Below are 22740 nucleotides of genomic sequence, written 5' to 3' on the forward strand. Positions count from 1 at the left end.
GCTGTAAGTGATCAGTCTTTGTGAAAGCCTACAGAGTTTGTACTAAAAGGCAAGCCAATAAAAAAAATAAAACTTCTTATTGCATTAAAAAACCTCTTCCTCTGATCTCAGTGTTTGTACTGTCACCAACCATTGGAGAATGTGAATGTTTCTACAGAAAACAGATCAGCGTTAATGATGTCTCTGGTAAACCATGTGGAATTTCTGGCCCTTCTGTCTGTTCAGGCTGTGGAAAAGCTCTGCTCTTGTTGAGATTTTAGAAAATTATGATTATTAAGAAGCGTGAGTGCTTGGTTTTGTGAGTGATGTTCTGGTTTTAAAGCCTTTCTTAAAGATGGTCAGATTTTCAGTTCACCTAATCTCCTGAAAGTTCATTCCACAGCCAAGACCTTTTATCCCCAGCCTTTACATGTGCTTCAGTGTCAGGTTTGGGATATGTTAACATAAACAGACAAGCAAAACAAACAAAAAGAAAAAGACACTATAATTCTGAATCTCTATAAAGTAAAAACTGGTTTAATTAAGACCAAAATACTGCAAGTTTTATAGTTCAGGCAATTGTTTTGTTAACTACAGGAGATCCTTCTTTTCAATCTGGTATTTTTGAATTAATAACATATTCATGTTAAAAAAAAAGATCTTTAATGCTGCTGTCCTGAATGTGCAGCTGTGGAGGATGCCCCCAATGAGGAAGTTCTTCCTTCAGTAGCAGTCCCAGTGCTTGGACCTTTCCCAAAAGTGGTACTGCAAATTCTACCCTATGGCTGCCCAGCTGGGCAAAGGCTGTGAAACTCAAAGTCACAGGACGGTTTGGGAGTTGGTTTTATTTATTTGTTTTATCTTTTTCCTCTTTTTATTTTCTTCTTTTTTCTTCCCCCCCTTTCCCTCCTCCCCCCCCCCATAGTCAAGAAGACATTGATTTTCCCCAGCCAGGCTGCAGCAGTGCCTGTTTTCTTCTGCTCAATCTATTTTAGAGAGGTCAGGTCTGATTTAAACAGGGAAGGAGAAAGAAATTTGAAGTGGCTGCCAGGCCAAATACTTCCTTTTTTTAACAGTGCACACAGGAACCAAAAGGATCCAGAGATCACTCATCTCCTGATGTCACTGGTAATGTCTCCATTTTATGAAGTATATTAAGAAGTCAGTATATTTAGCAGCTGAACTTAATAGAACAGTCTCCTATTGGTTTCCATGAAGAAGTGTGAACAAAGTCAGCTATCTCTCAAAAAAAAAGGTCACAAACAAATTACTTTAGTCCCAGAGATGTTTCTGAAAAATCCAGTGCACTAATATGAGGGACAAAGACAAGAAAGCAGATTACTGCACAGAAGTGAGTAATTTCCTGACACAGAGTATTCAGCTGGTCGTCTTTCCTTGTTTGCCTCTCAGAGGCCAATCTCTGTTCTGCCAGCAAGAAACTGTCCCACACAGCCCTCAGGTATAGCCCTTTGATGCTTCGGTGCCAGAATGCCCATATCCATTCAGAGAGACTGGTCTCATGACAGTCTTCTTTACGAAGGTTCTCATTTTTAGAACTGTTAGAAAAAAAAATAAAACCCACTTCATTCTTTGAAAGTAATTAACCTTTTGGAGAATAACCATGCTGCATTTCAGAAGGTCAATAGTTAAAGGATGAGTGCTTTTGCTTCAGTTTACCAGGCAACACATACTCCCCTTGAGACCACAGTGCATTGAGCCAAGTCTTGGGTCAGTTTCAGTGGTTTTCAAACACAGTTCACTTTGCAGCAGCAAAATGTAGGGGTTTTTTTGTTTTTTTTTTTTTTTGGCTAATACAATACTTCATGTCCAGACTACATTATAGGGTCAAGCACCAAATCATTTTTGTGTATGTCAAGGCATTTTGTAAGGTTAACATTTGCTAAGCCCATCTATTAGCATTTCTCTTTGCGTCTACTAAAGCAAACAGGCAGAGACATTACTGACCCCATGAATGCAAATGGATGCTCAAGCTACCATTGGGAATGCATAGCTCATACCACATAAGCAACAGTGGCTTTGACGTTAAGATAAAAAATTCAAGATATATCTCTGTATTGGAATTTCTGAAAGAACTGCTGTTTATAAATATTTTTTAGTTTGAGAGGTTTTAGCTCCTGTTCTTACAGGACAAATGCACCCAACATTACTAAATACTGCAAACACAGCAGTTTTACTCTTACGTCTGACTTTTTATTTTAGTTTCTCTTTAAATTTCTTCTCTTTTAGACAAAAACAAGCTACGAGCTCTGCTACTTCGGGCTTTTTTTACAGCGCCTTTCCTGACTCTGTTTGAAACATACTGGCAATCGCAATCATCTGTTCCTTGTGTTTTACAGCCAACAGCTGAGTTGTTGATTGAGTACTGAGGGGTTTTTTACTGGGGACACTGGGGCTTTCTTAATAAATGAAGCTTTACCCCTCCAGATCAATTAGTTTGAGGCTGGTTTTCTTTTTCAGTCTGGTTAAATGCTAGGCCAGCATTTACAGCCGAAGTCTATACTACTTCTCTCCCTTTTAGGGAGACCATTTTCTGCTGTTAGTCACCATAGTGTTGATCCCTAGATTTATTCTTTTGAATCTTAGCTTAACTGAGGTTTATCTCTTCTTTCTTGATCAGATTATTAACCCCACTCTCACCTTAGCTCAAAACCATTTGTTTTGATGGGATCTTTACAGAAGAGGAAAAATTTAGGAAGTACAAGGGATCTGCAAGCTGGTGACTTAGCAGTAAGGTCATTAGCATCCTTAGTACTGACAGCTCTGGTTTTGCATTATTTTGGATTTCCATTATTTTCTTTCTTCCGTTCCATTTCAACTTTTTAATCACTCTTCAGCCATGGAACATGGAAACTTTGGAAGAAAACTTTTATTAGCATTTCACAGCAATTTTTTTTATCTTTAGTTTATGGCTCAGTATAAATTAATCCTTCATTAAGGCACTGTGTGGCTCCACGGGACATTCTGACATGCTTACCATATTAATCAATCAAAATTACAAGTCATCATCCTTCTCTCTCACTTGATTTGTCTCTCCATGTCACATTTTAAATAAAAAAGGCTTTTCCAGGACAAAGTCCATGTCTGTTCTCAGAAGGGGTCCCAGGCATTCAAAGCATTTACAGATGTTATACTGCATTCCAGGCAGTCCTGTGCAGGAACCTTTTGAAATTAACAGGTTACATTTTTTACTGTTTGATAGATATTTTTGTCTTTTACAACAATTATTTAGCATAATGATTTTACATACAACATTTGTTATTCAGCAGGATTTAGCAAAAATAACCATTCGAATCTTTTAAGTTTCAAACTGTATAATAAGCATTCAAGATGAAAATCATTCAGCAGCGATTAGTTTCTGAATTACTCCAGTTAACCATATAAACAGCTGATTCTGCTTCCACATGCAGACTTCACTCCATGATGAAGATTATTTTAGTGGTAGAAAAATTTAAAATAGATTCAGATTTTCATAATTTGTGTTTTCTTTCAAGATTAAGATGGGGGGAAAAAAAAAAGGGGGGGGGGGCGGTCAATCCTAAACACAAATACAGCATATGGGCAGAGAATGGATTGAAAGCAGCCCCAAGCGAAGACTTGAGGTGTTGGTTGAGTAGAACCTCAACAGGAGCAAACAGTGTGCACCTGGAGCCCAAAAAGTCAAACTTATCCTGGGCTGCATCAAAAGGAGCGTGACCAGCAGGTCAATGGAGGTGATTGTGCCCCTCTACTCTGCTCTTATGAGACCCCACTGGAGTACTGCACTCAGCTCTGGGAGCCCCAGTACAAGAGGGATGTGGACCTGCTGAAGAAACTCCAGAGGAGGCCACAGAGATGATCAGCAGGCTGGACCTTCTCTCCTATGGAGACAGGCTGAGAAAGTTGGGCTTCTTCAGCCTGTAGAAGGCTAGTGGAAGGTGCGCCTGCCCGTGTCAGGGGTTTTGGAATTAGATGATCTTTAAGGTCTCTTCCAACCCAAACCATTCTATGATTCTATGATATTTTCTCAGATTTTCTTCCCTAGTCCAGCCAAGCAAATGTCTCGAAATTCCCAGTATGTTTGTTTCTCTGGTCTTAAGAGTAGGTGTTCATTGAAACTATGTTGGTTTTGGCTTAATTTCCATCTGCTGGGTGAGGGGGCTATATTTCACCTTCCGGAATAATGGTGAAAAGCACTTACATTAGAGATCTGTCTAGTCCTGTCAGTATTCTGACTGTAGCCAACAGCATCAAAACATGTAATGTTACTTTTCTAAAATACCCTTGGGCATCCGTATATTTGCTGCTGAGAAACAGAGTGATGGTGGATTTGGGTGGGGTTTGTCATTAATTTGTCCATCACTATTTAAACCATTAAGTACACTTTTCTTTATATATGCATAATACATAATATACACATCCATACATACACAACACACAAGAGGAAAATCACTTTTAATTCAGTTTTAATGTGCTTCATAAAATGAAGAACCAAAGCCTGTTGGTTTACTTAGGATCACTCTGGATTCTTTAAAAACCAAATGTCAATTTGAGTTATCTGTCAGTTCACTTTGGAAAATATTTATAAAGTTGAAAAAAACTTAATATTGTAATATTATGGTAATCAACATAAATACTGTGAGTCTATACAGCATAACTACTTAGTCATTATTTTGTAATAACACTCTACATCTTCTTTTTTCTACTAGCACCTATCCCATATTGAACATATAAGCACCTTAACTCTACACAACATTTTACCTACGGGTAAGATCCGTGCATCTGAAGTGTTATGAACAATTCTTGTGGATATTTTCAAGTCATATTAAAAATTTATTCTTGTGAAAATTCCAGGTGCAAATCTGTAACAATAATACAGCAGTAAAATCTGATAAGTGCACAGGGTGCTTTACCAATAAGTAGGTTTCATCCTCAAGTGTGAAAGTGATGTCCAAGGGCAACTTTACTGTAAATGAGAGGGCAGGAGAAAGGAAAAGCATTGAAGTTGATCTTGCCTTTGAGCTATGTTGACCAGTGGATCAATAGCTATCATTACTAGAGGTCCCTTAAATGAAGTTAACTGCTACAGTGCTGACATTTAACCCGTGTCATCTGGCACCATGCGCACACACAGAGAACTTCAAGTTTAGAATTGGCACAGGCAGAAAATGAAAGGAGATTCCTAAGATAAACAGCAGCTCCTCCCTGCAATTTTGAGTAGCTGTTTAGTTTCAGACAAAAGTAAACTTTTTTTACAACAAACCAGTGAGGTTAGAGCTAATTCTAATACCAAATTCTACATGTTTCAGCTGGTGATGCGTACTTGGGATCAATGGTACAGAGAAAACAGTACACATCTGCATAAACCTCATTACCAGATGAAGGCATGTCATGCCCATTTGATTAATCTTAATTAGCCATTGAATCACATTTCATTCCAAACATGTTGTCATTTCAACTAATTTAACTAAACACTCCCTTTCTCCCCCTCCCCCGTATAAGGAACTTTCCATCCTTGGTGAATACACTGCCTGTGTTGTTTGTATTGCCTGACTCAGCTGACAACCCTCTCTACAACAGTCTGTATTTTTAATGTTTCATGACCACAAAACACTGAACATACAGGTAGCACACACATGTCCATGGAATTAATAATGAGATCCACAAAATTTCAAAGACTGTTACCTGCATATAGATATAAAATGCTTTTGTCTCCAAAGGCACTGAAGAAGTAAAACCAGACTGTACCTGAATGCTAGATGACTTCATTTTTAACAGCACTGTCTAGAAAACCCTCAAGAGAAATGGATTTCTGATAGCTTCATCCCTGTGCAATCATCATAATAAAGGATAATCCCCTCCAAGAAAGTTATAGTCTGAATAGACAAGACAAAGGAAGAAGAATAGAACGAGCCACAAATGAAAAACAAAATGTCCAGAATTAGGTAGGACCAAGTCTATGAAATTTTGTCCCAATACCACATTTATCAGTACTCAGATAACACATATAAACAAGTGTGCTAACACATACTGTTCTGATTCTTGTTTTGGGACCGTCTTATACCATTCAAGCAAAGACATTCAGGAATATCAGACTTAAAAGTGCACAAATACAGAAGACAATTTTTGTTCTAAAATTCTTGTTGCCCTTTTGTTCTAAAATAATTCCAAACATAAAAAATCTTGGCTTCCAAATTCTCTCTCAGAATCGCCCCCCTCTCAGACAGTAGTCCTTTGCTACAGGCGGCATATCAGAAAGTGCCTCCTGTGACAAAATCAATTGAAAAAGCAAACTCTCACTGAAATCTAGAGAGGAGACAGAAGACAGAAGAATTTCAAGCAAATTACACATCTGTGATATCTTCCAATAGGAAAGAGAAAGAAAAAGGTACTTTATATGCATTTTGCAACTTATTTCTGATGAAAAACTAACCAAGTCTTTGTCTTGAGGAAATGAATATAAATTTCCTCACATATCAAGAAAGCCCATGGGGACTGACAGGAATTGGATGATAAAGAGTTCTTAATCTCTCTTCAGAGAGAAAGAGATCCTGCATAGTTTGGTCCCTAATCTCTGTTTAGTTCCACCCACATTGGTAGCAACATCAGGTCTCTTTTCACCTTCTCTTTGGTTTCCATTTTTCATTTGCACACACCCAGCCATCACTGAGAACCTCATCTTCAGCTTTCAAACCTTTTCTCCACAGTGCCTTAGAGCCCCACAGAACACAGGCCCAGTAATCTAATTAATCCTGGTAAATCAGTTGTCAAGCTCCAAACCCATCTTTTTATTCGAATGCAAGGATGGGTTTGCTTTGATCTCTTCTGGTGCACATTAAGATTTTTCTGAGAGCAACAGCCACAGAGCAGACAGCAATGTCTTCTTGCTTGTAAAGCTTCTGAAATATTCCTTTTTAGCAGTAAATCATAGAAGAAACTGATGATACATTACCGGAGTTTTTATGCTCTCATTCCCATCAGAATTCGTTCATGGTGTAACTTTGTACTTCTCATGACTGCTAAACAGTTAAGATAAAAAGCAATGCAACATTTGAGAAATAACTGCTGCATCCAGTGAGAGATTAACACAGTCTTTTCCCTCCTCATTTACCTCTTCCTCCTTCAGACCCTGCCCATCCCACAGATACTTAATGCTTGGCAACAAACAGAGCTCTCTTCTGTACTCAGACTTATTAGGACATCCACTTGAGAAGAAGGATCTAACCACACTTGAAGGTGTTCTTTGGTGGAGCTTCTCTGACATCTCGTACTTTCCACAGAACCTTACTTGTTTCTCAGGCGATGTCCTCCAACTCCCAGGAATCGCAGCTCCCAAGAGACAAGCTGAGCTATCACATTACCGAGGAATCTGGATAGAAGCAGCAGAGAACTACCCTAAAACTGTAACCAGGAAAAGATGGAATTGGTGGACAGTGTGTTGGATTTAGGGAAGCAATGCCATTCTTTGGAGAGAATTAATACAATATGGACAAAATATAAAATATTGTTTTTATACCAGAAGTATGTATTTTTCTAAGTGATGTGTTTAAATCAACCTTTCTGATGCAGTAATGACAAAGAAATATGTCACATGACTCCAGGAATTTGAGATAAATACAGTTAGATTTATACAATACATCCTGGAGCTGGCAAAACTGGAAGAGTAAACCTAACAGCTTGCAGAGAAGTCCACTCAACAGTAGGTTTAATTTATGTGAGCTTAAGGTTCTGAAAACGTGAGAAATAAATACATTGGAAAAGACAATGAAGACAAATCTTCTATTCCATCATTTTTATCTGCATATAATAGTTACCTGCTAGTTGCAGGCTACAAGCAACGAATGTTTCTCTTTGGGAAGCTATCAGAAGGTAAGAATCAGCCCTTTCTTTCTTTAATACTCTTAGAATCATAGAATAGTTTGGGTTGGAAAGGACCTTAAGATCACCTAGTTCCAACCAGCAGTCTTGGCTCCCCCTGCCCTCTAGGGCTTTATCCCATGAAAATTTACTAAGCAGGCTCCTGAAGAGGCCACAGTCTGCTCTCCTGAAGTCCAGGGCAGTGAGCTTGCTGCGTGCCATTCTCATTGCCCTGAGGATCTTGAACTCCATCATCTCATGATTGCTGCAGCCAAGGCTGCCCTGGAGCATCACATTCCCAACCAGGCCCCTCCCTGCTGCGTAAGCAAAATGGCCACTCTCCTTGTTGGCTCTTCTGTCACTTGCAACAGGAAGTTGTCTTTCACACAATTGAGGAACCTCCTTGATTTCTTGTGCCGAGCTGTACCATCCCTCTAACAGGTATCAGGGTTGTTGAAGTCCCATGAGGACAAGAGCCTGTGAACGTGAAGCTGCTCCTATCTGCCTATAGGGGGCTGTATCCGCAGCGTCCTCCTGAGCTGGTGGCTTGTAGCAGGCCCCCGCAGTAATGTCCCCTACTGCTGTTCTCCTTTTGATCCTGGCCCACAAGCTCTCTGTTGGCTCATCACCCGTCTCCAGCCAGAGTTCCATACTCTCTAGCCTATCATTGACATAAATAGCTATACCCCCTCCCCATCTGCCCAGCCTGTCTTTCTTTAAGAGCCTATGACTTTCCACTCCAGCACTCCAGTCATAGGATCCATCCCACCATATTTCAATGATACCAATGATATCATTTCCCATAGATGTGCACACATCTCTAATTCCTCTTGTTTATTCCCCACAATACAGGCATTTGTATAGAGGCATCTGAGCCAAGCTTTGAATAAATCCAACTCACTGGCTGGAGTGGCTAAAGTAGCTCTGCATTCTGCATTCATTACAAGTGCTGGCATCTGACTGGTAGTTTTGGGATGAATGGAAGCACCCCTGTCCCTCTTCCCCCATCCCTTCATTTTCTCTTAAATACTTCCTTTTGGACACACAGAAGAGATTTCATCGTGTTGAGAAGAAAAAGAAAGCCTCAAAATATAAAAACTAATCTTACTAAAAAGCTAATGAATGCACCATAACCCAGATTTTCTATGGCTATTGCATTAGGGAGAAAGAGTTATGAAACTTCATGCTTTTATACATTTTGTTGAGCTTGCAATCCTGGCTGAAGGAGAGAGCAAATTCTCAGGTGCTAAACATCAAATTGCTTATTGGAACAGCTGCTGCACTGAGCTGAGTAAGCAGGACATGCAAGGAGGGGCTTTTTCTAGGCTAGTCTTTGACCAGCTCCAGTGCTAGCACTTGCAAATTAAAAGGAATATCTTGCAATTAGAATATTGTTATTGCCATTTCCCTTCCACTAAATTTACAGGCACAAGTGCTCTTTCTGCATCTCTTACCCTTGGTTCCACCATTTTTTTTCTGACACTGGCTAGACTCAACAATGTCTATTTTATGTGTACTAATCTCCAAGCTGTAAAATCTGAGGGGTTTTGGGAGGGGTGTTTTGTGTCTGTGGTTGTTCTGAAGGGGTAGGGTGGTGTTATTCAACAAATATTGCTTCAAGTGGGGGACTGGGAATACAAATCTTCTTCGTTTTGAGGACCAGTGAAATGCACTGGGATAGAGCTGATGTTAGGGAACTGTATACTGTTTTCCTTCTTCCAAAGAAAAAATAAATCTTATAATGCCACTAGCACATAAAACCCTTCAAAATACAGGTTGGGCTTTTTTTCCTTCGAATATATTACAAAGGAATACATTCACTGATTTTTATGGAGGGTGGGCAGAGAATGTTAACTATAATGAAAATAATACTGATCGGAACATAGACTACTCAAAATTCAGATTCCCTAACTTCTAGAGATGAGTTTGGGTTCTTTTGGGGATTCAGATGATTAGCTGAATCATTTATTTGGGAGCAGGTAAGGCTAAGCAACTATTAGTTGTTCTGTGATGGAAAAGATTAATATTAAGGCAAACAGCCTGTTTTGGCTATCTAGGTAGAAGCAGGGAATGCTGGAGCACCTTTCACTGCAGGCAGTCTATACCACCAAGCTCTGCAAGCAGGTAGGAGTGTCTGAAGTAAAAGGCATCTGATTCTAAAGAGCAGGGTCCATCAAACCTGCATTAATACCCCCCCTCAGCCCCCCTTTTTATTGTCAGGCTTTAATCCCTTAACCTTTGATTTCAGTTTGTGTTTCTGCATTATTTTTTGCTCTAGTGAAGTAGGGGTTCAGCTCCTGCAGGGGAATACAAGCTGCCACTCCTGAAATCTTCTGCTCACTTTGAACAAAAACTTACCAAGAAAGTCAGCTTCTGCTTCCAGCAGGTTCCAATTCTTGTTAGAAGCCTGCAGGAAATGGGCACACTGCAGCATCTGATTAAAGTCTTTCATTGCTTAGATTAATGCAGGGTCAGCTGGTGAAAAATCTTTCTTTAATAGAAAGCAAGCTGAAACACAGTTAAAAAGCCTATTCACTTAAAAACTCTAGCCTAAAAAAGAAAATAAATCCTAACAGTTATATGGGTGCTTTTGAAAACTATCCTAAAAATATATTTTTTCCAACAGCAAAAGGGTGTCATATTCTAACCACAAACCTCCATATTTCAATAATTAGTGGAAAATAATTATCTGGAGATCAAAAAGCTGCTTCCATATCTTTTCATCCTGATTAACAATAAGCAAGTATAAAACCACCAGAAGTTTGACTTACAAAAGTCTAGAAGATGCATTCTCAGACACATCCAGGATGTAGTCAAGCCTTCCCTTTTCACAAGCAGAGACATTTCTAAATCATGTTTTCTGAATCACTACTTTCCACTAATTTTCATCACACTCCTATAGCCAAGCAAGAAACCTGCCAGTCACCAGCTTGATTCATAATTCCAATGCCTTATATGGCCTCAGTATACCACCACTCACCTTCTGCCTTCTAATTTGTCAGGTTCTCACATTTCTTGCCCTCTTAACAACCTACTCTGAGATTTAATCTCCCAGGTGCTTCCTGTTTGCAGATTATGGAGCAATAAACAGCTACATCAATAAATATGCAAGTTTGCTATGTCTTGTTTATTGGGAATATAGAGGTAGAGAACAAGTCTGAGAGATGAAGGATGATATTTATGTATATTGTTCTGAAAACTTAGTAAAGAGCTATGATTACAATTAGTTCCAGTAGAAGGTGTCAGAATTCAGAGCTTTGTAAATTCTCCTGAGTTAATTCACTAAAAATATCCAGTCGTTCTGTGGACCACTGCAAAATTTGCCCTTAAGCCATTTAACTCCTAAATGAGCTACAGAGGAAATACAGGACTCTGAATAAATATTTTCTGATTAGACATTTTTTAAAATAGGTCCATGCCCCAACATACGCATGACGATAAAATAGGTCTCTTGTCAAAGTAAGTGTAAGCTTACTTTCCTGTGTTACTAATTTACTGAAACAAATTTTCTAGATCAGTGCCTATTTTGCAGCTGAAAGGTACTTGGTGTCTTATGCTTTAGGAAATGCTGACTGAAACGCTTAGTGGAACTTTCCGGAAGTTCACATCGGTCACTTGTTTTCTCAGTGTCCTTGAAAAGCTTAACACCAGTGTCTCCAAATTACTGTATTTTCCTCCATTGAATTCTATGGTCTTTGCATGTTTTGTAATGAAATGATCTTGCAACTCCTGAACACTCTGCTTGCTGTTCTGTTTCACTTCAGTGGCATGTCAGTTAGAGGCACCTTCTTAATACTGATGTGGACAAACAGGTGGCTACCTCCAACTTCTTTTCCAGACTCATAAGTAAGCCTTTTATTCTTAGTTCTCATTTTCATGGTTATTTACTTTCCAAAGTCAGACCACCCATCTTTGCCTGCAATGCTTTTACTAGAAGTATGTAAAACTTAAGTATGTAACATTAAAATTTGTATGTAGCAAGATGGAGTCACATTGTAATTTCCTACACAATCTATGTTCTCTTTTTGAAAAATACCATCCACCAGTGATTGTTCACAGAGATACAGGACCTAAAGCATACCCTTTTCCTCCATGTCTTTGGAAAAGAAAAATATTTTTTTGGTCCTTTTGGGTCTCAAGATATTGGAAAGAAATATATGCAGGTATGTGAAAAGAAAACAGGGTTGTCTCCCTGAATCTGCCTGCAAGCTGTTGTGACAATGATATGCTGCTATTATTCAGCATATTCCTCATGGAACAGAGGGCTGAATTTCAAAACTGATTAAAGTCTCTGCTATGAAAAGGCCACGGACCACAGCTAAGAATGAAGCCAGGAGTCTTCAAAAATTGTCCCTACAGCAGCTTCATACTAAAACAGCAGAAGCAGAACTACAGTTATTTATAATGAAAATGACTTTAAAAGATAAGGATTAACACAGTCAGAAGGGTCGTGAGGGACCCCTCCAGTAATTATTGGCATAGCATGAAAAAGATGGCATTTTTCTTTTGCTCCTTCAAAGTGTGTATGGAAGGTGGCAGGTGAGCGGATGAAGCAGACCATCCCCATGAAGAATTTGACACAAGGTTATATATTCATTCCTTTCCTGGTTTTTATGAGTGTGGCGTCACATTGTAAGGAAGAGATGAACTGCTACCCTGATAAAGTTTAAACATATGTCAGTACAGAAGCCAAAACTCAAGATGACTTATCTAAGCTACAAGGTTGCTGATAGCACTTGTCTATATAGGAAACTTACTGCAAAGTGAGCTACAACACAAATCTATACTATATTATTCATTTCAAACCACCTTCCTGTGATGGTAACTTTCTCCAAATGGAGCAGACTATATATACCCTACTAATGGCTGAGAAGACTACACTGCATTTGCTCTTCTCAGTATGTATCTGGTTGATTCCGTAGTAGAGAGTAGCTAATATACTGTGATTCTCTGCTTAAACAGAAGATGGAAAAATTAGTTGGAACTCTAGAGTATCCAACTCCATCATACAGAAAGCGATAAAAGTTTAGATTTGTTCAAGCATTAGGAATTCACTTAAGCTACTTCATTGCTTCATGTCATTTCATTTTACACTATCAAAGCCTGGGGCCTTTAAAAAGTCTTCAAAATCTCTCATTTTGTTTGCTGCTGTAGTTCAGCAATATTTAGCACAATTGTGTATTGGCCCTTTAGCACTTTTCTTCATCTTTAACATAATATATCAAAGAAGGTAGCAAAATACAAGCTGATCAGTCTCTCTGGTTCAATTTAACAAGGCAGGTCATAAAGGCTTTGTTCATTGACCAGCCATGCCAAAGTGCTGCTTTCACATATTAATGTGACATGACTTGTACAGTCGTAATTACTATGACAAGATAAAGGGAATTAGTTCAAACTTAATTAAAACCACATGCCTTACAACTGTGACACTGTACATATTTAGTAACTTTACTTCTTTGTTCCTGGTTTATCAAAAGGGGAAGGGGTCCATATGAATTTTCCTGGTATTACAAATGCATCAATTAAGAAAAAAAAAATTAAACACTGATCATAAATAAGATCTTATCAAAGATAAGAAACAAACCTGAAATAAGACAAGTACTCCTATTCATGGTTAGTAATGAATTTCCTCACTGATACCTATGTACTAAAGCAGCAAGAAAGGGCAAACAGTAACTCCTCTTACACAGGTATGAGAAGAATTGATCAAGGCAGAGGTAGAGCACAGAGATGGAAATCTGCAGTGACTCTCTGTTGCGTTATTGCTAGCCCTTTCAAAACAGGCATTACTGAACAGCACCATGAAGAATAGAAATAAGGCTTGTCTTTTCACATTACAAATAAGGACAATCAAAAGAAAACAACAGCTTTGTCTGGCTTATCATTACACTGTACAGCTCTATAGAAAGTATAGAGGGAAAGCAGATAGCCTAGTCTAATACTGTTTCAAAGTTTAACCCTGTGCAGTAGACTATAATAAGTCATCAAAAATCTAGTTATGTGCGTTTTGTTTTAGCAGCTATACTATTTTCCTATGGAGAATTCAGCCATACAGATGCTCTGTTGTCATTTGTTGTCACCTTTCCCTTTCTGCTAGGCACTTCCCCAAGGGCAATATCATACCACTGTGGTACAACCTCTCAACAGCATCATAGCAAAACATTACCCTTTCCAGGTTTTGGCTGCAGAACAATCTATTTGTTCTTCCTGGACTATTTTAGAAGTCATAGGCTGCTTTTAGTGCAGACATTCTCAATAAGATCTGGGCTCCATGGTGACAGGTTCCCATCACTTGGATTTGGTTGTTTCAATCAACTTTATGGGCTTCTAATTTTCAACAGCTTAATAAACTTTGTATGTGTCAGTGTGTTTATTAATCCTTGTTAATCAGAATAAAATAATGGCAACAACAGATGAGGAAAATAAAGCAAAAGCTGGAAAACTTGCTGCCTCAGTAGGGAAAATTGGCTCCTTCTTGATTAAGGTAAGACTGGGATGGTACCAAATAAGCTCTGGTTCTTAGTAGGTTTGTCAGCTGTTTATAATCCTGCTCTAACACACTTCTGATGAGCAGTGAAATAGTTAACAGCACTGGCATTTACAGTATAGCTAGGTATCAATATTAGTGCTGTTGAAATGAATTGGTCCATCACATCTGTCAGAGCTATTGTTTCAGGTCCCTGCATCCAGTACCCATTTTCAACGCTAATGGCTAGGGGTTGATTTCTGTATATAGAACAGAAAAAGTACCAGTATGGGGAAGAGGGTGTCTGCACAAAAGAAGCATCTCTGTTCTGATGCACCACAAATCAGCACAATCAGACCTTCACTACTATAAACTGAGGCTGGAAGGGTGTGAATCCAGGAATAGTGCCAAAACATCTAAAGATCTAGGAATTTAAGAACATTCACAGGCAAAATTTACACAAACACCTTTCTGGTTTCCTGCTGCAGAAATAGTTCACTAGACTCTCAGACCTACAACTGAATCCAACTCAAGGTCAGACTGTTTTGTAGTGACTGTAGCTCTTATAAGCAGCCATAAAATAGATTAAAACCAACTAGTTCAGGTGTCAGTGATAACACAGCTACAGCAACACAAAATGTGACACCACCTACCTACTTATTTAGTCAGCATCTCAGGAGCGAGCTTTGGTGTTAGCTGCCATGATCATGCCTTTCTACAGAAAGCTAATGCGGCACATAACCCTTTGAAGGAGACAGAACATCAGAACAGCAGTCTGGTTCTTCTGTTCACATTACATGACACAAAGTTTCACCAGGATCAGCAAAGGGGGTAGCAAGCTTTCCGTTCTGCCCAATGTTTTGACATTTTCTCCAAGACTTTTTGGTGTGTAAAAGCACTTTCTAAACAGTTTTTAAGGAGATTGAACCATTTCTGGCTGCCGAGAAAGGGGAATTATGTGACATACACTCATGAGATTTTAAGATAGAATTAGCAGCTTACATCTCATAAGAGTAAGAACAATTAAAGTGATAAATAACCTAATCAATAAAGTATAATCCCTGCTCTCCTATGCTTGGTGAGCCGCACTACAGCTATTTCAATCAGACCATAGCTGCACATCAATTCTAACATATCTGTATTACTATCACATTAGTGTTATGCAAACAGGTTATATATGCCCACATACTATAAAGTATAACATACTTTGTACCACTGTAATGTTTCTAAAGCAGATGTTGTTATACTGACAGACTAAATCTGGCACAGCCTCATCCTCATAAGAGTTAAACAAGTAGAACCTACAAGAATACATTTTTTTTAGGTATAACAGACTGAGTCTCAGGCAAAGATAACTGCAGCAACGATTTAAGACATGATTGCCTGCAGTTCTTTCCCCCACTCACCTGGCAGAGGTAACTGCCCCCACAGCAGAAACAACAAAAGCAAACTCCAGTTCACAGTTTAGCACAAGCCTGTCTTCACTAACAATTTAAGCAAATATAGCAGAATGTGAACTGGAATACCCATAAAAAAGACACATGTTCCTTTCTGCTCCCTCTGCTCACCTGTAGCAAAGGGGTAACGTAAAAAAATAAGGCCAGTAGCATCTTGTTTCATTTCAGAGAAATCCAGACATGCAAGTTGGAGCGGGATCAGCCAGCAGAGCACAATTTGCCTGGCTGATAGAGCTATGCCAGCAAAAGTCCACCATACAAACACGCACTCAACAAATTTGGAACATTTATCAGATACAACTCAATTAGCGCTGGAACTGATATGCTGCAAGTTGCACATAAACAGAGTGAGAAAAACGGAAGCACAATCTATCTTTAGTTTTCAAGGTAGATGTCCCTTACTGAATAACAAAATCATCAAAATCTTGAACTGAATGCAAATGTTAATAAACTGAAATACACACTTATATGCAACCTGTAGCAACCACTGGGACCTGAACATTTGTGAGTTAGTGGAACTCTTTTGGCACCACATTGTCTGCAAATGTCGAAGATGTGAAAATGTGTTTTTTTTTGCCCCAGGAGTAACATACTGAGTGCAGCAGTAAAGAGAAAGTTTCAGACTGCAAAACTATTTGAAATGCAAAAATATCAAGAACAAAAAGGAACAGTTCAGGCTGTAGCAAGGCATGGCTACTTTGAAGACTGTGATAAATAACAATGCAAACAAAAATATATATTTTTAATTTACGAAACACTCTCCTTTTGATTAGCTTTGATATGTTGTCGTTTACTTACTGAGAGCCACAGCAACAAAATAGATTCACAACAACAAACCCAGACCAGGATATGTTCTAGGAAACAGTACATTTAAACAGCCAAATCACAGAAGATACTAAATACTTTCTGAATAGAAACATGACAATATCAGTGGATACACAAGATACAGAAAGTAAGCCATATAAACAAGGGAAAAGTTTTTTACTTTGAACTCTAAAACTACCAAGTTTAGAACACCAATTGGAACTACTTACCTGCCATTTGGCAACCAAAACCACCCAGATCCTTGCACTGCTGAAGGCTTCCCTTATTGCCCAGAGTCTATTCTGTAACCTGAAAAGTACTGCATTCCCTGTGCTTTCATCTAGAGATCTATGACAAGACCCTCATATGCTTATATTGTAATCAGAACAAAACCTCAAAGAATTGTCAGGGGAAACCTCCTTTACACCCAGGCTAACATAGAAGCACCGGAAACTTCCTGCTGGGTCAGACTATCTAGACAGCCTTGTCTCCAGCCACATCAGAGACTCTGCTTCTAACAGAGGACAGCACATCAGCCTGGCCACTGCCTGCACCACCTGTAGGCTTCCTTTTCATGTTTGAGCTTTTCCAGGAGCTCCTTGTTCATTCATGAAGACCTTCTGGTGTTCTTGCACAACTTACTCTTTCTCAGGATGCATTCATCACTCCTGAGATTGGGGAAGCCAGCCTTGAATGTTAACCAGCTTTCTTTGGGCCTTCATCCTTCCAGGGCTTTATTCCGTGGTTCTCTACCAAGCTGATCCCTGGAAAGGTAAATTCTACTCTCCAGAAGGCCAGGGTAGCAAGCTTGCTGTGTGCCCACCTTGCTGACCTAAGGATCTTGAACTCCACCATTTCATGGTTACTGCAGCCAAGGCTGCCCATGAGCTTCACATTCCCCAGCAGTCCTTCCTTGTCGGTGAGAACAAGGTCCAGCATAGTCCCTCTCCTTGTGGCTCTTCTATCACTTGGAGAAGGAAGTTATCCTCAGGGCACTCTAGGAACCTCCTGGATTGTTTATGCCCTGCTTTGCTTTCCTCCAGCAGGTGTCAGGGTAGATGAAGTCTCCCATGAGGATCAGGGCTTGTGAATATGAGGCCGCTCCTATCTGTCTGTAAAGGGTCTCTCATTCACTTGGTCTTCCTGGTGGGGTGGCCTGTATCAGACCCCCACTATAATGGTAACTCCCAAGATCTCTTTTCTGAGTTGCAGGCACAAGATCTGCAGAATGGCGTCTCAAGAACATAGTGTTTTCCAAAGGACTTGGAGATTTCGTTGAACATTCCCCTCTCCAGATACACCAATAGAGTTGTTGAAAAAGAATGGTACTAGCACTGATCTCTGGGATTCTCCATTACTGACTCTTTTCCTTCCTTAAAGACCTTAAAGCTTAACTGTCCGCTTTCTAACCTTTAATCAGATTTGAATCCTGAAAAAGACCTTTCTTCTGTTTCTTCAATAACCCCAATTCTCTTTTCCTCTAGGGCTCTAGCTTGTACCAGCACAAAGTAATGTAGAAATAGTCTCAACCAAGCAATAATACCCATAGTTTCCTTCTTTAAATACTTTGTGGACTGGAAGATTGTTTTCTGGGTTTCCTTAGCTTTTAAGGTCTCTTGCTACAACCCTAATATTTTTCCTATGCCCTCCTTTCATCTCTGCTTCTTCTTCTCTTTCAGAGTTCCATTACTTGTACCAACCCCAGTCTTTCCAGCTCAAATAGACGTTTTTTCCTTATTGCACCATACCAGTTGCTTTACCGACTTCCAGTGGATTAAAAAGAGCACATTTCTTTTGTTTAAGAGGTATATTATTTTCTCAAAGAAAATATTTGCTTAGTTTGCTCCAATCTTCTTCTACGTGTTTTCCTTTAAAAAAATGTTTATGTCAACATTTTTAAGAGTATTTAGCGGAAGGGAAAGTTGAGTAATAATTTCATAAGCAACAGAAATGTATTAGAAATTATCTGCCAATTTGTGACTTGGTTACACTTTCTTTACATAAATGATTTACAGATGAAGTACTAAACAGACCCTATTAAAGGTTTTTTTTTATCTAGCTTGCAACTTGCTGCTAGCTAATCTGGTACAGCAGGAACCATGTCAGAGGGGAATGATCAAAGTGTTGAACTAAAAAATAAAAGTAAAAAGGATTGGGTGACAACAGTTTGATGCCTCATTGAGGAGAGAGCAAGGCTTGGAAACAACTTTTAACATTTGGTTGTACATTCAAAATTCAGTTCCTGTGTAGCATACACCAATTAAGAAATGAAGGGATATTTGCTAATACAATTTAAACCGCTGGTGTTTTTCTGGTACTTATTAGCACCTACTTGTCTACAACGACAAGTGAATGTGGATAAATGAAGTCTTTGTTAAATATTCAATAGTTCACTTCTGGCTACATATCTCATGATGAAAAGAGGCCAGCCAGTTAAGACAGATAAAGCTCTCCCAGACCCAGTGTACCCAACTGTGAAAGGGCATCTCATAATTTGAGCTAGGAATAAGAAGTTGCTGTCTGATGGCTGATGATGTTGGTAAGTCTTTTCTAACGTGCTGCTAGCTACAGAGGTTTACATAATTTGATTGATTTACCCCAGGGGTATTTCAAGATTCACAATCTACCTCACTTCAATGTAGATATTTTCTGTAAAAGTGAGAGAAGCCAAACATTTCTAACATGAAAAAGACCTTTTTCTCCCTTAAATAATCAAAGGGTGGGGCCAAAAGCCTATTTTAAGTTAGAAATAAGAGAAAAGAGAAAGAAAAAAAATCAAGAAAGAAAAGGCATGAGAGATTTTGGGATCTCCTTTATAGACCTAGACCTATGCCATCAGGAGATACATGGGTATAAAACAGATAAGTCTGGAACAAAGTTATCAGACACTATACTAACTCTCACTAATCAGGTATTCTGTGTAGTCAATCAACTCCTTTCTAGTGCCTTCTTTGTTTTCCCAGTAATTTCATTCTGTAGACAATTAACAAAATAAAATATTGATAGCAAGGTAGTTTTTATTTCATCACAATTCTAATATATTTAGGCTAATTCAAAGTGGTTACATTTCATTTAGGTGGATTTAATCTTCCAGTTACTATGTCAACATGACAACATTCAGAAGAGGGCTGTCGTGGCTTAAACCCAGTCAGGCAACTTGTTCACTCACTCCCAGTGAGTGGTGCTGGGCTGACAACAGTTGAGCCCCCCCCCCCCCACCGGGGCTCTCCCCTTCCCCACTCCCAGAGGAACGGGGAGGAGGATCGAAAAAGTGCAACTCCTACGGGTTGAGACAAGACCAGTCCAGCAACCAATGTACAACACAAATCACCACCGCTACTATCAACTACAACAATGATAAGGGAAAATAACAAGGGAAGAGAATACGATACCACCAGCCAAGAAATGAGTCCCACCCGGAAGCCCGTGTCCTTCCGGATAACTCCCAGTTACCCCCCACCCCGGGCATGACGTGCTGTGGTATGGAATACCTCCTTGGCTAGCCTGGGTCAGGCACCCCATCTCTGCTTCCTCCCGGCTTCCCCTCCTCCCTGGCAGAGCATGAGCCTCACAAAGTCCTTGGTCAGGGTAAACATCACTTAGCAACAACCGAAAACATCGGTATCACCAGCTCTGTTCCCAGGCTGGAAGTCAAAACACAGCACTGCACCAGCTACCACGAAGGAGAAACATGACTGCTACTGCTGAACCCAGGACAAGGGCTAACTCATAATGATGAAGTAAAGCAAGTTAGTCACAGAGACAAAACTAATTTTGAGACTAGCTGTTTTTACTTTTCATTTTTCTTCTCAGCTTTCCCTAGTTGCAAGGAGAGGAACTGCAATTGCTGAGCGACATTTTGTTGTCAGCTTGAACACTGAGAAAAAGAATATTAAGATGTTGGATCTTGGTTTATGTTTGGAAAATATCAACTGGGGGTTTGTTAGAGACCGAACTGAAAAAAAAGGAAGTTAGAGGCCAACCTCAAATCAGAACTCCAGGGAATATTTTAAGACATTAAATTCAGGTTAAATGGAATGTTCTATTTTATCTGTGACAATTGTGGGGGTATTTTTAGTATATGGTGAGAAGATGGAAATAAAGAGATCCTGCTCATGCTCTGAAGTCCAGTGTTTAGACAAATCATTTTGGGTTAATTTTCCTGGAAGAAGTAGGTCTGACCACTGCCTATCTCATCATTGTCTAACGCTAAGCAAAGAAGATTCTGATCTTCAGCTTTTTAGTCCCCAGCAACAGGAACTATTAAAAATCACTTTAACCTTTTCTTAAAAATAAAATGGGAAAATAGTGAGAAAAATAAAATTGTAAAGTATTAACTCACATTTTCATATTAACTACCCCTTACCCCTCTGCCTATTTACTTGTAAAGACATTTTTAAAGGGAAATAGTCCTGGTAATCTTTCAGATGATATTAAGATGATAAGAATTTTCCTTTTAGCAAAGGTTATATGGGTAGAAATCGCTGCTAAAGTTCAGTGTTGCTTCCTAGAAAACAGGAGAAGATAAACATGCACCTAAAAACAAGGCAAAAGAACAGCAAACCACAGAGGCAAGAAGTGCCTCATTTGCTGACAGCTTTTCTGATGACAAAGGCATCAGAACAAACTGCACAAGATTTTATCTGCTACTATGGGATTTGAGTGATCTGTACCAACACCAACCTACTTAGGACACGGGTTTTAGTTGCCTTCTAAACTGTGACTTCATGGCTGTGTCACAAAATAAGTCTTTTATCCATAAATGTCAAAAGACAAGGCAAAGAACAAGGTGGGCATGTCAACCAGACAGATACAGTAGAACTAAATACCACAGCCAAGGTACTTCCTCTGGTTAGGACATTTTGTACAACCACAATAACTGCTCTTTGGAGTAAGATTAGTAGTGAGTATTCTTAGGAGCAAGGTTCAGCTTTGATGACTGAGCCCTCTTAGCTCAGTCTGGCTGTTGTGGCAGACCTCGCACTAGCTGGGATACTGTTTCATCTGCTTGCCTGCATTCAATAGTGTGAACAAAATCACATGGCAGGCAAAGAAGTACCAGGAGAAGATATGATTCTGTTTACCAGAAATTCATGTCATACAGGTCTGTCAGTAGGACTTTGGGCTCGGAAAAAATTCATGCTGTGGTCATACAAGACAATAAATGTAACTTCAGGATTCCTAAGTAACAAGATCAAAAATGCTGTGTCTACACAATTTATGTAAGAACTTTAACTCACTCTGGCAGTTCATATTTGTTCAAAAACATTTGTATTGCCAGGTTTTATTCTGGATCATGTATTGCCCGTCTTTCTACAGTCAACATAAAATCAGTGTAAAAGTAAGAAAGCTGGCACAAACTTCCTACCGTGTTCTGACTAAATAGACAGAAATGCAATTGTGTGCTTATGCCCAATCCGGATTTTCATTTGTCTTGCCGGATGATGCTCCAGAACACAGATCTGGTATTAATGATGATGCAACCACAGCCAGTCTCTTTTTGTTATTTTGGCTTTTGCAAGAAATTTTATATAAAAATTGTATTGGACTTTTGTTACCTCTGACAATGTCAAGTCTAGGCCTCAGCTGAGTGATGACACAGATTGAAATTCTCTCTGTCTGATTTAGCATGAGATTGCTATCAAAATCTATCAGCAAGCTCTGAAGCACTGTTCTTCCACTTTTCTCAGATTACATCATCTTTGCAAATCCCCATTTTGTGGTACGTTGCAAAAGACCACTTACACTTCCATGTCATGACCTACTTCATTACCCTTGCTTCTCTTAAAGATTGTGTTTTCTCTTAGTAAAGTTTCTCTACTTGGCAACTTAGTTGAAGACACATTCTTCTTGTTTCTGTTGTCTGCCCTAAACTTTTCAAAGCCATCCATGGCAACCTTGGGCCCAAGATTCAGGATTCCATGAGAATATCTGCTAAGTAACCTATCCATCAAGGGTAAAATGCCCCTGATATTTCATCATTTTATGAGCTACAAAGAATACTAAAGCTATGTCTCCAAGAATGAAGGCAATTTACTAAAGGCAGTGCACTGAGAATGGAGATTCCAACAGAATCCTTTTGACCACATGCTAGAAGTCAATGTTGCATCTCTCTCAGTTTGCTTGGCAGGATAAATAGACTGATGAGAACTCAGGTGTTCCAGGAAAGCAGTGCCAGTA

At 39.3% G+C, this 22740-nt stretch overlaps 1 protein-coding gene and 1 long non-coding RNA gene across 2 annotated transcripts in view; both read right to left on the reverse strand.

Annotated features, from left to right (window-relative positions):
- Window positions 1-22740, reverse strand: part of LDB2 (LIM domain binding 2) — a 395745-nt gene that overhangs the window by 336761 nt on the left and 36244 nt on the right. The window lies entirely within an intron of this gene.
- Window positions 851-10353, reverse strand: LOC134172839 (uncharacterized). The gene is made up of 2 exons (XR_009968035.1): window positions 10192-10353; window positions 851-1535 (listed from the first exon to the last, which is right to left on the reverse strand). It is a non-coding gene; the product is annotated as an uncharacterized LOC134172839 (long non-coding RNA).

Source organism: Pezoporus occidentalis, unplaced genomic scaffold (assembly GCF_034315485.1).
Source record: "Pezoporus occidentalis ecotype Australia unplaced genomic scaffold, CSIRO_AGI_Poc_V1 ctg48, whole genome shotgun sequence".
In the NCBI taxonomy this organism is placed as follows: Eukaryota; Metazoa; Chordata; class Aves; order Psittaciformes; family Psittacidae; genus Pezoporus; species Pezoporus occidentalis.